We start from the raw sequence: 18,941 nt of genomic DNA on the forward strand, positions 1-18,941 counted from the left end.
ATGGTTTTGTAACCATTTACTGCTAGAGTGATTTCAAAACCGTAAAAAGGAAATTTTGCTGGACATTGGAGCTAGGTTATGTTATGCTTCTCGTTTGGTAATGAGCATTGAAGTTAGGCTGAGTTGTGTTTTGTCAAGTGAACCGTGGCATGTGATTGATTTTGTCTTTCTAGTGATGGCATCTATACTGAGAGATGAGAAATATCAGACTTTTGTGTAAAACCGGTTCATGGTGCTGCCATCTATTCGTGAATGAGACTTTCGTATTCCATTATTAAAGGGTCACCAATGAGGAATGCATGACACTGCAAACGTCTCATGTATTGCAGGAATGGAAAAAAATATTGTGGTATCAACGGTGGGATAACAAACCCCAGTTAAGCAGTATTTGAGATTGAAAGATTACCCCTCCTCTCAGTTAAAGTATAAACCAGCTGCAAGGAGCAAAGTGGCTTCGTAAAGGGTTCACCACTCACTTATCACTATAAGATTAATAGGGCACTTATAACTTTAAGATTAAAAACTTGAATACAATATTATTTTATGGTTATTTGCCTGTTTTAGTTGAATATGGTAAAACAACAATTAAATAAATTTTTATTTAATCATTTTTTTTCGAAAAATTTCTAATAGCGTAGAAACACAGTGAAAATTGTCTACGATTAGTAAAGTGCTTAAGGATTCTTACACAGAGAAAAGAAATTAGGTACAATTACAGTACTGTATAGTAATAAACTTCCGTTTTTTTCTTTTTTTTAAGTTACTTTGATTAATAATACCAAACGATGTGGTATTTAAACCAGTCTATTTGTAGTTTTTCCGTTCATATGGCAAGGTTTACGGGAAATTCTGACTTTCAAAATTATAGTTCTTATTACCGCACATTCAGTAAAAAATACAAAACTGAAAAGTAAATTTTGCCGAATAAATGATTTTTAAACCATGCTCTAAGGTATCATGATTAAATTACCAAATTTTATTACACATTATAAATGCATATTTTATTGTTAATTTTACCAAAATTCTCAAAGCGTTTCGGTAGAAGTCACTGAACTTTTTGGTGTTCTTATAGAGAAACACGGTAAATCTTTCATATTCTGGTAGTTTTGACCATATTTCTTTGGTGTAAGAATGGAACTAGGATTTATTAATCGTGCAGTTTTCCAAGCAAGTATTGTCTTAAATACCTAGGATAAAAAATTGTGAGTAGTACTAATAGTATCTTAGATCAGATTTTCTTGCAATTCCGAGCTTGAATGTATTAACACCGCTAAAGATGTGCTTTTTCGGAGTATGCAATGAAATTTCCATACATGAATGATCAGCATTACCATTTAGAATATTCCTCGCTTCTTGGAGGAAATTTTGAAAAACTCAGAAAGATTATGATTGCAGTTTGAAGAATATGTTTTGTGGCAAATATCGTAATATTGAAAGTAAGAAGTCGTAAAAATTCATTGTAGATTACGCATTGAATATTATTCGTTTCTCTTGTCTTAGTGTCTTAGGATCTTGAAGAATACAACTAAAATTTATTGAGCATTCCAGTTATTCAAATAATTACTGTTTTTATACCTCAACGCAGCATTAACATGACTCACTTCTCTAGACTCACTTCTGACTCACTTCTCACTTCTTTGTGACTCACTTTTCACTTCTTTATGACTCACTTCTCACTTCTTTATGACTCACTTCTCACTTCTTTATGACCCACTTCTCACTTCTTTATGACTCATTTTTCACTTCATTATGACTCATTTTTCACTTCTTTATGACTCACTTCTCACTTCTTTATGACTCACTTCTCTAGATTACCTGCAGTTAAACGTGTTTTTCACATCATGTATTACTCATATACTTATAAATCATCAACATTACCATTTCATATTTCGTCTTCATTTCATTCTTCATTCGTCTTCATTACACTGTCTTATAAATTTATTTTCAAAAAACAATTCTTTTCGGAAAAACAAAGTAAAATATCAACAAAAAAAATAGTTTTTTATCAGAATCACTGAAGAATGTTCAAGAAATCACGCAACCACCGCATAAAACTAATAACTTTTGAAAAATTACTGAAATTGATTTTAAAACCAAGACGCTTCGATTATTTTAATCAAAACAAATTTAAACCGTGTTTTCTTCTTTTTCATCTCTTTTCCCCTCTTTTTTTTTGACAACATCCAAAAACAAAATCCTTTTTTTCCCTTCAAATCAATCACAGCTATGAAAAAGAAAAAATATCAGATGACTTCATTCTTTTAATATTCCACCACAATCATAAAGTCTCCACTCTCCAAAATCATTTTTTTATATATATATATATATTTTAATCTCGAATTGTTTTAACCATCGATAAAAGTTAAAAATGAATAATGAGCTGCTGATAAGTACAATAACAAAAGATAATTATTCATAGCAATTTTAAATAATAAAAGGCTTTAATTATTTTTTCAGGACTTTGTTCACCTCAGCTTAAGCGTTTCATACGATTAGAACACTCTTTATAATACAATTTATTTTCCGCTTCAAATGAGATAATTAAATTGATTAATCATCATTTTTTAATCCAAATGTTTAATAATATACTCGTGTGATGAATACCGCGTTGCAAGTAGAGGAAGAAAAAAAAGGAATAATAAAAGAAGATGCCTGCATCTTTCTCATATGAAAAGATAAGATATTACCCCCAAGGAAGACAGAGGGGTGATGCAGTGTGAAAAAGGAAGAAAAGAATATAATTTTTTTGGCTTATTATTCTTGCTAGCCCGGGAAAATTAATTGTCAGGCTCGGCAATTGTCTCCTTTTGCCTCAAGGCAACAAAAGACAGATTAAGAATACGTCTTCGGTATCGTCAATTTGCACACGTTGCGATTTATTTCAGCTTGGAACATTTTCTACACCCCTCATTCTCTTATTCAATATAAGCCGCTTAGATGTTTCATATTTTTTTTCACTATCCTGGTAAGATTTTCTTGAATGACACTTCTTAAAACAGCTCGGAATTAAGCGGACAGATGAAGAGGCGTGAGGGTGAAAAAAATGAAAATTTATGAACCTATTTGGTTATTTTCAGTAGTTTACGAACCATTAAAATCAAATCTGTAAATCAGATGGTAATTACCTTAAAACTTTTTCAGCTTTTACAACTATTTAAAATTTAATAGGCTTACTAGTTATTTAGAAAAATGTTTTAGATCGAGAAACAGCAGTAGATCTGCATGGAGAAAAAAAAATTCTGATAAAGTTACCTTACTGTATGATTAGTACAATTCTGATAAGAAAAACGATAAAAAAATGCAATTCTGGTATGAAAATCAAAATATACGGTATTTAATCCATTTATTTGGTCATATTTTGGTACATATAATAGCGGTTTGCCGGAAATTCTGCTTTTTAAATTATAGTTCTTTAAGGTATCATGACGAAATTAGACCAAATAAAATAAAATTTTACCAAATTTTATTATATATTACAAATTACCAAACTTTCCGAAGTTCCCACAGAGCCAGAGATACTTTGTTACCATGTTTTGTTGGCTTTGAATAGACTTTTTTTCTCAGTGTGTGATTCTTATACTTCCGTAAATGGTTCTAAAATAACAATTACCAACTTAAAAATACCAAGTATAATCGTCATATTTAACTTTATTATTGGAAGTATAAGTTTATCAAGGTTTTATAGAAGTTTAGCAATTTTTGAAAAGCTTACAATTAATGTTAGTACCTAATTAAAATACCATTATTTGCAAAAAATGTATCAATAATTACTATTTTAATCTTTAGGCCTTCATTATGCTTTATTTATTAAACCCTATCTCCAATATGTATTAATAATCAAAGTAGAATCTAAGTATAAAGGGTATGCTTTTTTTAATCAAATTTGTCAGAAAAAATTTCGCTGCATGCAATATCACTTTATTGTGTCATATTGAATTTTACACGTTCATATCATTTACATTTGCCTTAAGGGTAATGTGAGCTACAATCAAATTTATGAATTTAACAGAATTACGAATTTAATATTTTCAGAAGTGCCCATACTAGATATGGTGCCCATGTTTGGGTCACATACCTTATAGGATTTTGAAAATTGTAATAAATTTTTAAAAAGTTAATATTATACTCCGTGTGAAAAAAATATGAAATAGCATTCCAGCATTCTTGTGACAAACTAGTATTCTTAATCATTATTTTGGCATTAAAATTATACATCAAATGGAGGTTTTAATTAATTTTGAATGAGAAATTTTCAAAATATTTTCAGTTCGTAAACGAGAAAACATTATTTCGAAAAATATCATAATTAATAGAGTTTCTAAAATTAAATTCTTCATCTGAACAAATATAAAGACTTTTGTTTTGAGACTTTAGCCATAACTTTCGTATATTATGCATACATACACATTATATAGCATATAATGCACTCTCTATGTTTCTTAAAAAATATTATTTATAAGAAATTATTAGGAATAAGTTTCTATGCCAAAATGTTTTGTTTCAACAAAATATTTTTTAAAAAATGATTAAAAAAATACAATTCAACAATTTAATAAATGTAAGAACCAATGCGATGTTTAATTTATAAATAATAATAATTTTTATTATTGGAATGACCATCAATGGGTATTTATAAATTATTTCTTGATTTTTGTTTCCTAAAATTAAATTTTATTGCTAAAACTAAAAATTTTTCACCTCACAACATTAAGAAAATGTTTATTAAATTTTATGAAATTATTTTTCTAAACAATTTAAAAAAAGTTATAATTCTATATTTAAAAGACATATTATTTAACTCTAAATTTAAATATAAATAAAACTTCATTAATTTTCGTCATCTCGTTTCTTATTATCAAGAACAAACTTTTATTATTTATCGGTGTTATAGCATAAAAATTTTTCATCACAAGATAATTTAAAAGAAGAAATCCTCTCAACTATTTTCAATGAAAATTTTAAAAGAAAGAAGACGTTCAAAAAAGTTAATATTACTCTCAATATACAAATAAAAAAAAATATATAAACTTTCATTATCAATTGATTTTTTAACATTAAAATTCCTCAACTTTCTTAATTCCTTTTGGGTTTCCGAACGCGCCAATACGATTTTATCCCTTTCCGTCTTTCCCTATTCACTTACAACTCGCTCGGATCAGCGGTCTTTAGCTTTATTCTTCTAATAAAAACGCGATCTCAGCTCCCTATTACAAATCTTCGGCATCAAAGGAATCGAGATCAAACATAGAACGGAGGGGGAGGGGGTGGTAGAAAAGGGGAGAACGGCGCAAAAGATAGTCACACACTTTTTCATCTTTATTTAGTCCCGAAATCGATTTGTGAAAGTGAAGTATCAGGGAAAAAAACACGCAGACGATATTTTTGTTTTAAATCCACAATTTTTCTTTTTTTTTTCTTTACACGGTGAAATGAATTTAACCGTAACCGTAAAGTACGGCGGTGTTTGTTTAGTGACGGGGTTTTTCATAAACGATTTTTTTTATTAGTTCTCTGTATTCTTTTAATGGCTCACATGACTAGAACTCGGGATAAAATGCTTGGTGTGTATTTGTAAGACTCCAAAAAGTTTGGTTGATTTATCGAAATCCTTTGGGAAAGGCGGTGATGATTTTTAAAACCTTTTTTTTTTCTTCTTCATTCGTGTTAGTGGCAATAGCTAAATAAATTACTTCTCCTCAATTTCTTATCATTAAACATATGCATTTTCAAGGAAGTATAATTTGATCAAAGGCTAGTCTACAAACACCAAAGGAGGCGATTTGCAAATAAATTATCGCCAAGACTTATTAAAAAAACCTGTATTAGTTGTATTGATAGTCGCCAAAGAAATATGTTCCACTGGGATATTATCTCCACATGCTTCAACTAAGGGAAAAGAACTCTTTTTAGTTGCATTAATTTATCTATTTCACAAGTTAGGGCCTAATCTGATTATTATCATTGAAGATGAATGTCTTTGATGTTGTAAATTTCTCTTAAGAATCGGAAAGTGAGAGGGAAGTTTTTCTTTTTAAAAGTACATGCAGAGAGTATGAAATGCTGTTTGATAGTTTTAGAAAAAGAGAATTTATTGGAAAATTCTAAAGGATCTAAAGTAGAAATTAAAAAAAACTCGTTTTAATGGTTTTGTGTAAAAATATATCACTTCTTTTATAATACGCATCGAGATAGATAGTGTTTTGAATAAATATTGAGTTTTCTCTGCAATTTCAATGGGTTTATTAGTCTTATTAACAAAAAATTTTCCTTCTGTATTAGAAGTTCTTGTAACAATTAACAATATTTTTTTTCATATCGGAGGATTTCAAACTAATCTGGGTTTCGTTATGTACCATAGCTAGCATAAAAGGAAAAAAAACTGTTCAAAATATAAATTATTTCATAATGTTTTTGCGTTTTTTCCCTTTTGTTCATCGAAAAAGAAATTAGAGGAAAAATTATTCACAATCAAACAAATGTATATCAACATTTTATGTTTACGTTGGATTTTTTCCCATTTTCAAGTTTATAAAAACTAGTTTTTTCTCATCTAAATATTGTGAAGAACGTTCTTTGGAACATGAATCAAGCATTCCAAATCCAAGTATTTCTGAAGAAAATTAGTAAAAATGCATAAAATGTAAAAAATAAAAAAAATTCTAAAAAGAAAAATCGATCGCGAGCTACTCATAGTTCGCAGGGACATTTTCGTTATATCGCTTTAACGCTTCGGTTTGCTAACCTTGATTCCTTCTCTGAGCTAGTAAACCAAATGAAGAAAAAAAATTGTTCAAAATATTTTTTAAAAAGGTTGATAGTTCTTTTAGTTGGATTTAAGAACCTTTTGGCTGGATTTAAAACCCGTAAGATTTAAAAATGGTAGGATTGTTCAGGAAGCTCGTAAGTTTGGTGACCTCTGTTTTAAACTAAAGTAAAATAAAATATAATTTACAAAAAAGAAAAGTATTTACAAAAAATTTCATCGTTGGTAAAGGGATTGCGGAAGATAAAGCCCCACAATATCATGATCGACGTCATGATTGTGATGATGTGATCAGCATTGCACAGAAGACGCCTTTACTTCAAATTATTTAGGCAAATATTTAGTAATTTCGAGATCAATTCGAATGAAATAATCGTAGATTAAATTCGAATAAATCATTCGAATTTTGAGAATAAATATTGCGACAATCATTTTAAAATATAGTTTATCACAAACTAATAGTGGATCCTTTTTTTGTCGTTGCTTGTTAATAAAAATTATTCATAAGTTATCGCTTGATTCATGAATTCCAAAACTGAACTTATTTATCTAAACTGTGAATCTAATTAAAATGATAGCAAATTAACATTTACTTAGTAATAATATTAATACTTATCTAGGATATAGTGACATTTTCAACAAAATTTAAATTCGAGTCGGAGTTGAGTATTTCTTTTACACAACTTTGTTAATCGCAATATAGTTATTCTAATATAAGACGCCCACTAAGTATTTTCAGTTATTAGTCTGTGTTGCCATTGCATCTCCACTAAAGACAAAACATTATTACTGCATGCTAAGGTGATTCTCGACTGTCTATATTCGGTTGTGGATAGATGTTTTATTAAATATTAACGTTCTTTTATCTAACTTTGTTGGATATAAACTCTATTATTTTTATCACAATTGTCATTTTATTATGATTATCATTATTTTCCTCATTAAATATGATAGCACCATATGAGAAGTATTGGGTTATACTTAAAGAAGATTTAGTCTCGTAGAAGAAGATTTACTCTTTTGTCACTCTTGTTTACTCATCAATTATAATTATACAAATTATGAATTTAAATATATTATCGAAGCAGCGAAAAATATTTTTGAATTTTATATGGGAATATGGATAAAAATAAATTGTTAAGACCTCAAACTGTATCCATAAATTGTATGACATTTAGAATTGAAACAAAATTTTATATCTTACAAATCCATACTGAATTGGTAAAGTCTAAACAAATTATTAAGAAATTAATATTTGCAAATATTTTGTTACGATTAATGATAATAACATTAATAATACCTACTTACTTGAAGTTTAAAAAGAATTATACATTTTTATACATTTATATAAAGAATTATACAATACACATACAAAACAATTATACAATAATTATTGGCATATTAGACAATTTCTATACAGCAATTAATTTTTTAATTAAGCTTTTGGGAACAAATTTATTTTTTAGGCTATTGGGAACAAAATTATTAAGTATTCAATGTTTTGCCATTTAAAAATTTGCTCACTTTAATTAAGCATGTAAGTATCACCATTAAATTCATATCATAATCGAAGCATAGGAATAAAGCATCAATTTTCAATACAGATATTTTTTTATTGGTTAACACTGCATTAAAAGTTATTATTCAGTGAGAAATTACTTCAAATGCAGTGAGAAATTGCCTCAAAAAATTATAAAAGATTTCTCAGAGTTTGACTTGAAAAACAGAAATAAAATAAAAACTTTTTTATTGGATTTTTATCCCCTAAGCTTGAATTATGTTTTTTTTTAAATTATTTTTTTAATTAATTTTTATGCACAAACACATTAAATTTAACTGATGTTTTAGTCTTATATTTTTTTACACTCCTTTTATATCAAAGGCGTTAAACAATTTTTTTTTCAATCTATTTTATGAGAAAGTACATAAACCATTGCTAAAATGGTTAAATTATGCCGATTTAGTGCAGTTTCAAAAATAATCAATAACAACTACAACTCTGTTAAAGCTGCCTCACAGATATCCATATTATGTTGCATAAAATTAGTAACAATTAATAAATTAGTATAAAAATTAATTACTTATTGTGAAGGAACTTACTCTCCTTACGTAATCAAGTCCCAGTCTGGATTATGATTTCCAGACTTAATTAAGTATACTAAACTATCAATAACAGTAAAGCAAAAATAATGGTATGCAATATTTAATGAACCAATGATATGCAATATTCAACTGATTTTTTTAATGAAAGTTTTCCTAGGTATTCTGTACTTGCCTATATATGTGGGTAAGTCCTTCCAAATTCTAAAAAGTTTAAAATTGTTTAATTTTTCAGTTTTTGTTTTAAGTACTTTGTTTTAATCTGCTTTATATAGGGTCAAAAGCAAAATTTTGAATTTATTTTTAACAAAGGTTATAAATAAACGATGCGTTTTCTTTTAAATCTTCGTCAGTCTTAAAAACAAATTATTTTAAAGAGTTGAACATCGCCATCAACACTACTTTGAGTCAAATAATTAAACTATTTGCTAATTTATAAATAATTACCAACTTAACTACTGTTTGTATAACTTTAATATATGACTACACTATAAAAATATACTCGATTAAATTATGGTAAAATGTACCGGCACCCAAGGTGTATCATACGTAAAATTTATTTTACCTCATTCATTTTTATCGTAAGATATTAGACCTTAAATTTTACAGAAATATTTATATAATTAGAGTGATTTATAGTGATTTTACGACGATTATCACTGAAAAAAATCATGGTTTATCAAATATTTTGTTCAGTAATATATTTTGGTAAAAATAGATTTTACGTAAAAAGTACCGGCAACCTTGGTGCATTTTACCATAATTTTTTGCAAGTGTAATTTATTGTAATAAGTCTCTAAACCTATTTTTAGTGCTTGTTTCATCTCATGGTACACATAATTTTTAAATGCACGCCTACAGAAAAATGTAAGTACTTATGGGATAAAAATAAACAAGGCATTTTGGATTCAAATGACGTTTTAAATTAATTAAATATGTATAACTGAAAAAGAAATTTACAAGTTTTAACATAATATTCTTAAAATACCATGATTTAAATGGATATTACGTAAAATAAAAGTTTTAATTGCTTAATTTTTTTTAAATCTAAATTCTTGTTATTTTTATCAAATTGCACGAGATAATTTTGTTTTTAAATTTTCATAAGACTTTTTTAAACATTACTTATAATGTACGTATATTAAACATATACAGTATATTCACAGATGATTAAAAAGTTTTAAATATTGATTCAAAAATAAATAATTAAAAAATTAAAAAAAATTATGTCTTATTTTTATGTGTACATATTTAACATAATTTAAAGATGCGTTTTTAAGCGCTGAGAAAAAAAAAATCTGAAAAAATTACTGCATTGAATGGTAATGGCATTTCTAGTTAAAAGAAAATCGATAATTCTGTTTAATAAAATTACAATATTCGGAATTAAGCTATTCATTTTAAAAATCTTCGTTCATACGGTAATGGTTTATCAAAAATTCTGGTGTTAAAAATTATAATTCTTTATTACCTTACATTTAGTAAAAAATATAAAACTGAAAATTAAATTTAAGCAAAAAAAAAATGGCTTTTTTAAGCCATGCTCTTAGGTATCAAGATAAAATTAACAAATTCTACCGCATTTACCAAATTTTATCATGATTTTTTTTTTCATGAAACCGTATTCATTACCAAAGTGCTTCGGTAAAGTTTGCCACAGTCTAGGGTTTCCCCATATAGCTAGAAACATAGTAAATTTGAGCATATTCTGTTGATTGACCATATTTTCTGTTGATTATTATGATTATTTTTAATTAATTTTTATAAAAGTTTTTTTTAATAAAGAATTGAGTGAGTTATAATGGATGGAAAGAACTCGCATAATTCAAATTTATTTAAAAGTTCAACAAATATTAATCTTTCAGCCTTAAATGGTTCATAAAAAAACATAAATAATAAAATGTTAAAGATAAAAATTTTAATTTGTTGAGAAACTCTTCAAAATCATTACTGTAATAAAAACATATAAAGTTTCTTAGACAAAATAATAAATTTTGATTGATGAGAAAAAATTTCCCTCAGTAAATACAGCTATAACTTTTTATGTTCGACCTTCAAATCCGAATAACTTATTTCACGAAAATTTCAGTTATGAAAAACAAAATGAATGAATTTATGAAAACGTAATGCTTATTTAATGCCACATTCGAATAAAAACTAAATAAAAAGAGAAATTGGCTTACATTCGTATTTTATTTTTTGCTAAGAAGAAAATGTCGGGAAGAAAATAAGAAATTTAATCTTATTTTCATCACTTTGTAATAAATGAGGTAAATAATTTTCCCAGTTTTAAAAACAAAAAATTCACATTTGATTCTTCGGCGACGGGATCGTGACGTCACGGTTTCCATGGCGATCTGGCGAGGAAGATTTGTTCGCCATTACCTGCTTTAGGCAGCAAAAAGTCCGCCATGTTAATTCCCCTCCTCTGTTTTTACGCCGAGCTGACGTCACAGCCGCTAACGAGAATTAATGAAGAAATTCTTAGTCCTGATTGGCTCGAGGATTCGCCGGTAAGTGAATGGACAATGAGTACTGTTTGTTGTTGTTATGCGTTAATGAGATAGAATATACAGCTTTAACATAAAACAATCTTCTTGTTCGGCTGCTGAAATTTTTGTTGTTATTGATCATTGTAGGGTTGCTGTAATCTGCGAAATAATCCTTATTGTCCACATGTTTCAATATCTGTTTATTTGAAGTCTTAATAAGCTAGCATTATTATTCCTCATAAAAATGCTATAAATATTTCTTTCTTTTTCTAAATTGCATTTTGTATAACACCAAGGAATCTTACACTATATAAAAAAGACTCAGAGAATAACTGTTTAAATTTGTTTTTAAAAGTTTATATTTTTAATTTATAATTTTTTTGACAATTAATTCGTGATTTACTATTTGTGGCACAAAGGAAATATCAAGAGGTAAAAACGAAAGGGATAAAACTTAAGAATAAATTATTAGGAAAACGAATTTAAAAGCAAAATAACCCTATCTGATTTTTGTAAACAATACTTTATATACACATGAGGAACTTAGTATTAATATAAATTGAGTGATAATCATACAAATTTGCTTTAGATTGTATAAAATCATCAGTAAGTTGATTATCGAAGTTTTTCCCTTTGAAATTAAGAGTATTTCAGAAGAAATTAATGTCCTTTACTAACAGTAAAGTGTTTTGAAAATTGCAAAATGTACAGTTTTCAATTATTTTCCGCATTTTTAAGTCATACATTTTTGACTATTTAATTGCAACAGTTGCAAAACTCAAGAAATATCAAGATTGTTCAACGAATTTTAAAAAAGAAAATTGCAAACTAAAATAAAAAAAGAGAATATCCTTTGTAAACATTGCAGTACCAAATATGAATGACTTTGCTGTTGAAAAATCGAATTACAGTTTGTCGTATTCCAGAAAAATTGTTCTAGATATCATAGATTACCAGCAAATTTGGGTTTAAAACGTCTTCAATCATTGAAAACTACTACTAAATTAATTCACTACTTAATAGAACAAATTAATGTTCTACTTAAATAGCTAAACCTAATGTGTTTTGACACTCGTATTCGGATGTTTCACACAACGTTTCGATAATTTATTCATTACAATAGTAAAACATAATATTCAACAAAACTGAAAAACGACTTTAAAGAACTGGATTAGTATTTAAAATAAAATTTAATCAAAAACATGTCTATCGGCCGTTAGTTTAAAATTAATAGAAATAGATAGAGAACATGCTTGTACTACAACTTTCTGCCATCTAATTATATCAAATGAAATTATGTGGGTGTATCTATTTCATCCATATGCCTACTTTGTTCTGACTCACCTACCTTATTCAAATAACTTTACTAAATATTCTTAAGTGTAAGAATTACACTTAACAATATATACACTTAACAAGTTACTATACTTTACACGATACTACAATTAACATCAGTTACTATACTTAACACTTAAGTTGACAAGTTACTACACTTAACACTTAACTTAACAAGTTACGACATTTAACACTTACTTAAGAAGCTATTATACTTAACACATAACAGGTTACTACACTTAACAGGTTACTACACTTAACTTAACAAGTTACTGCACTTAACAGGTTCCTACACTTAACACTTAACTTAACAAGTTACTACACTTTACTCTTAACAATTAAGTATAAGAATAACACTTAACATTATCAAAGATAATGATAAGTATAAGAATTATATTTAACATTGCATTGGTATATTCATATTTTTGTTTACCTTTCATTGATGATAGCGAGAAAACAATTTTTTTCTTCAAATTATTGTTAAGTTTTTTTTTAAATATTATAGTACACTAATAATTGTGTTTGATGTATAAGTTATCGTGGCAAAGAAAAGACGTAAAATTATATTTTAAATCGTAATAGTCATCATTTACTTACTAAATCTTTTAAATCTTTATATTGATAATCTACCATTTGTTTTTTTGACTAAATATATATACATAGGTAATAGTTTAATTTCGATATAGATTCGTTAAAATAATTTTAAGTAATAGAATTGTCTTTTAATTTCCATATTACTAAGTGCTGATTTTTTAAGTTACAAAAATTTCTTTAAATTCAAAAATAAAAGTGTCTGTCACTGTCTTGAATTTTGTCTTACATCTGAATACAACTATTAAAAATAAACTGTAAATTAAATTTACGTCTTTCAAAAATATGATTTTGTTTTCAAAAACTCAACCTACATTACTTTTTATAAGTATGCAAACAATGTGAATTAAATAATTATGTCTGAAAAATTTAAACTTAGTCTAGAAATTCTTTTCTGAACATAATTATTATATCAACGTCAATTCTTTTATGAATATTTTTTTAACCATTAAGTTGAAATGTACTTAAATAAGTTACGTATAAATTGAATTTTAGATTTATGGAATATTTAATTTGTTTTAAAGATTTAGATAATGTTAATTATATATCTTAAGTCAAATTTCAGGAAAAACTGAATAATTTTTTATCTACAAAAAAACTTTTTGACAGGAAAGTAATTTTTTTAAAAATTTAATAATCTTTTATTTTTAACATTGATTTACAATACATAATTTTTTTTATATTAGTTTTTAATTTACTTATTTTTTTTTTACATTTTTAATTTGCATAAAAATTGATTTGATTAATCATATGATAAAAACGTTTATATTACAAATAATCATGATTAATTAATTAAATTTATTTACTTACCCAAATAAAATTCCATTTCTTTTCGAAAAACTATTGTTATCGTAATGGAATTCATGATTTTTTAAAACTTTTGTAATAAAATTTCGATATACATTATTTTTTAATATTTTAATATTAGAAGATAGCATAGACTATTTTTTTAAGAACAATTTTATGAAAATTCTTATATACCCGAAATAAATTTATCAATCACATTTATAGACATTGGTATGATATAAATTTCAACTATTAAATGAAAATCGCAAACATACAGATAAAAACGTCTATATTACAAATTATCATGATTAATTGTTGAATATTATCAATTGCTAAAGAAGATAGCATTTCTTTTAAGAAAATTTTGAGTATCTATTGAAAGATGAGCCATTATTAAAAAATTAAAGATCTAAATAAAACCTTTTTTATACAATATTTTATTTACTATAGTCTTATCATATTTTATCACACTCGAGTATTTTAGAATCGCAAAACAACATATTCTATAAATTATTATTATTATCCTTTGTTGATCTTGGCGTAAATTTTATTTTTGTAACCTTTTTGAGAAACCAGCAAAATATCAATGTCACATTATTACGCATTAAGTATTTAAAAAAAAACATACAGCGGTATGCATATAATTTTACGTGAAATTCAGCAGTGTATGTGTTTTATTTTAACAGCTACTTTGAGGATTCATAAAAATATTACAATCAAGCTTAATAATTTCATTTTTTAAATGTATTTTTTTTTACATTCTATTCACAATGTAATAAAATTAAAAAAAAGTATATAGATTTACAAGTCAGTTAGAGATGCTTAAATGCATTTTATTGTTTACAATAATTGTTTACAACTAAAGGCTTTTAAAGGTATTTAAATACATTTAAAAGCCTTTAGTTGTATTTTAAAATCTCATAACTGTTGTAAAATACCAGAAAAATTTTTAAAAATCAATTTAAAGACAATAATATTTTAAAAAGAAATAAACTTTTTTAAAAGATGTCGTACTTTATCAAAAATTAAAATTCTCAGAAAATCAGACGGTTTTTTGTTTTTAATTTAATTAACCAATAAATATTATCAATTTAAGATAAATAGGTCTATGAAACTAATTTTTTAATTGAATATGATGAAAAATTTAATTAAATTATTAAAATTAATAGAACTTACTTTATTTTGTTTTTTAATTTACTAATTAAATTAAAAATAAATTAAAATTACTCCTTCCTTTTTCGAAAGCGTTTTCGTAAAAACTATTGCTTAGTTTTATTTAACAACAGACTTCGGTTTAAAATTAATTCTGAAAAATGCAGAAACTATATATTTCATAAATAATCGGTTTTAATTTTATAAAATATGTAATGTTAAAAAAAAACAATAGAACTTACATTCTGGCGGAATTTGAACACAAAGTAAACTTAGTTCGAAATTTTTTTCATAAAATGCCGGACAAAAAATATATCTTAAACTATGAAGAACACAGCCTAAAAATAAGTACAATTGAAAAATCAATTGTATCGGGTTACCATGTTTATTAACTCTTATCCAATTACGATGAGATATGCAGAAAGTAATAGGATTTCAGTGGAAAAATTAGTCTGTAGTAGCTATTGAAAAAAAATCCTATCAAACAAAATATGCATTTCTAAAGCTTGCTAATACAGATGCAATTTATAGTACGGAAAAAACGAAGAAAATTAAAGACATTGGCTACTTAGATTTCAAATACTTGTATCCCATAAACTAATTAATAAATTCTAGTTAATTTGTTTATTATGGATTCTGATTCCGACTGCACAAGGAATTTTGTGTCAAAAGCATTGAAACTTTAATTTAATAAGAATTGTCTAAATTGCTGGTACAATTAAAGTAATTTAAGAAATGGAAGAAGAAAAAATTCGTTAATTGACACTTTTAGTTTTCCTACATTAGTAAATTTTTAAAATTTTTTCCTTTGAGTATTTTAATGTAAATTACATAGTAAGTTTCATTGAAATACAATTTCAATACAATGAGCTGTCATTGTAAAGGACTTGGGTTTGATCCTCAGTTGCAGCTTAAACCCACCAAGTTTCAGAATGATGGGTTCCGTATTGTCTATGAAGTAAAGGTGACTTGTGCGCGATTCTGACCATATTACTGCAATTGGTCACAAAATTGAAGAGCCTTAACGTCCATAACCCCGTAGCCCATAAGTGGTGGTAATGATATTCTTTAGTAATAATGATTTATATAAGTATAGTTTCGGAGAAAAATGCATTAGCAGTTTCAGTTTAGTTGAAAATATTCGAAATTGAGTTTGTTTGCCAAAATAGTGACGATGCAATATAAAACAGTGAAAATAATAAGAAAATATGAATATGATCATGATAAATTGAAAGAAAAAAATAGAAATGTAAATAAGTAAATAAAAAGTAATGTTGACAAAATTGCAGAAATTTGAATATACAAGAAAGCAAAAATATAGATAAGGGATATAATCTAGACAAAATTCAAGGCGAATGACATTAAAATTAAATCGAAGAAAGATAAGTTCAAAATGATTTAGAAAGGCGAAAAAAATTTCTAATATACTATTATATTTAGTAACAACTTTTTTCAGTGTTTTGCTTTTTCCGTTAAGATTTACCAATCGTTATACTTTCATATTTGAACATGAACGATTGATTTTTCTTGCAATTCAAATAATTATGAAACTACTTTGTGTTTTCACAAATAAAAAAACTATTTTTAGATTTCGAATGCTTTCTTTCGCTTCATATTTAGTAAAGATTTTCTGATTATTCATATTGTAAGAAAAAAGAGGAAAACTTGCGTTTAAGGAATTATTATAAAATCTAAAATTTAAAAACAAATGACTCAAATATCACGTTTTAAAAACATACGGCATTTTTAAAGTACATACTCAATGATTTTTCGTACTCGAATTTTTATTCTGCTCTTTCAAAATTGCACCCAAACTATTGGAAAAAAATAAGCAAGTAAAACATTAATTTTTAATTCATTTCCAGCTCTTAAAAACACTTGGAGTATTATTTTATTTTTTTCATTAATTCAAATTTACAATGAATGATCTTATAAATACACAAAACAAACAAATAGAGCTAAAAGATTGAATTAAATTCTCTTAATCAAAATAATAATTATTTCCATTTGTAACTTTTTCAGTTGTGCAAAACTCACATCTTATGTTTCAAAACACCCAGAGAATGCAAAATCTCTAGCACCATTCACCACTCGAATAACAAAACCATTCAAATATACATAATGAAATTTTATTATTTATAATTTAATTAATTACAAACCAAATCTCCAAAGCCCCATGTTACTTGCGTTTTTAAATACTCTTAATTCAGTTCATGCACCAAGCACAGCCCCCAAATCAATAACCCAATAAATCTTTCATTATAATTAATAATTAGCTTCTTTTCATTGAAACTAAAGCAGCTAAGATTGCAGAAACTAAAAACACAAGATTTTTATCCCTAACATAAGCTTCGAAACACGAAAATCTTAGCCTATACCATAGAATGTACGTGACTTTTAGTCGATTCTTTGCATTTTATTCCATTCAAGTGCTCTTCCGCCTGAGATTGGAATTCATTAGTCGACTTATTCGACTCAGAAGTGGCTTTCAAGTAATACATTCTCTTCCTCTGCCTTCATTTCAATTTTTTGTTCTTTTAGCGGTTGTTAGGAGGGAAAAATCCAATCCTTTTGCATATTTTTTCCCTATTATAAGACAAGCACTGAATTGCAAACTAGTGGGTTAATTTTCCCAATTTTAGCTTTTTATTTCTTTACTTTTTAGCCTTTTTACCCAATTATGACTTAAGTGTTTGGGTTTTATTTATAAACAGGCCCAACTTTCCGGTATCTCCCTCAAAAGGAACAAAGACGAGTTGAGTTGTTTATTGGAAGTGCCCCATAATGCTGAAGCTTTTTGGCGAATAAAATTGAATGTTAGCTTTTTATCCTTCTTTCAGCGCAAAATAAGCTTCTTGGCGTTATTAATATGGGTTTAAAGTATATAAGATGAAGATTTTTCAGAAGCATAATTTCAACTTAATTAGAAGAGAACTGCTTTTTTTTCAAAGCTCCTTAGCCCTGATTGCAAACAGGATTAAAAGAAATAGAAATTAATTATTTTTATTTCAGTATTATAAAAATAAATATGTAGGATCTTAAAATGTTAGGAGATATTTATTATTAATTTGTTTTCACGATATAGAATGTGTTTTGAAAGTGTCTTTTGTTTTTAATATCATTTTGTCATTTGTAGTCGTAGTTAATTGCATTCAAGGGGTTTATGCCGAGAACTTCGCAAAAATAAGATTTATTTTAGTATTTAAAACAAAAAATAATGCTATTTTTATTTTCAAATGGTGCAAAAATAACTTTAATACATTTAGAACAAGAGAGGGAGCATTTTTTTCAAAGTCTTAAGTTATACTGAAACTGAAACTTTAAATGCTCTTTATCTATGATTATTCACACATTTTCCAATTTAATAAATTCCATCTAATAATTACCAATTTCACAAATACTACATATGAAATTTGGTGTGTATAAATTTTAGTATAAATGTACATTGTTTTACATTGTCTACATTGTTTCAATAAAATAGAATTAAATATTTATAGTTCAAAAACATAATTAAAAAAATATTCATTTTCGTCAATTTTATTAATTTTTATCAATTTTATCAATTTTATTTTCACATTGGAAACTGTTGACAAAAACGCTAAAAAAAATTTTAAAAATGGAATTTTTTAAACAATCTAAATCCAAACTTATTTTCACTTATTTCAAATCTCAAAAATATCAATTTTCTGAAGTTTTTTGGAACATTTTTGTGCATTTTTCGT

The 18,941-nt window shown here is 26.3% G+C and overlaps 1 long non-coding RNA gene across 1 annotated transcript in view; it reads left to right on the top strand.

The window, feature by feature from the left end:
* Positions 1-11,229: 11,229 nt before the first annotated feature.
* LOC107441404 (uncharacterized) overlaps positions 11,230-18,941 on the top strand; it is a 265,160-nt gene continuing 257,448 nt past the window's right edge. The window contains exon 1 of the long non-coding RNA XR_001583730.3: positions 11,230-11,376. This is a non-coding gene — a long non-coding RNA (uncharacterized lncRNA). The remainder of the gene's footprint in view (positions 11,377-18,941) is intronic.

Source organism: Parasteatoda tepidariorum, chromosome 4 (genome assembly GCF_043381705.1).
Source record: "Parasteatoda tepidariorum isolate YZ-2023 chromosome 4, CAS_Ptep_4.0, whole genome shotgun sequence".
NCBI lineage: Eukaryota > Metazoa > Arthropoda > Arachnida > Araneae > Theridiidae > Parasteatoda > Parasteatoda tepidariorum.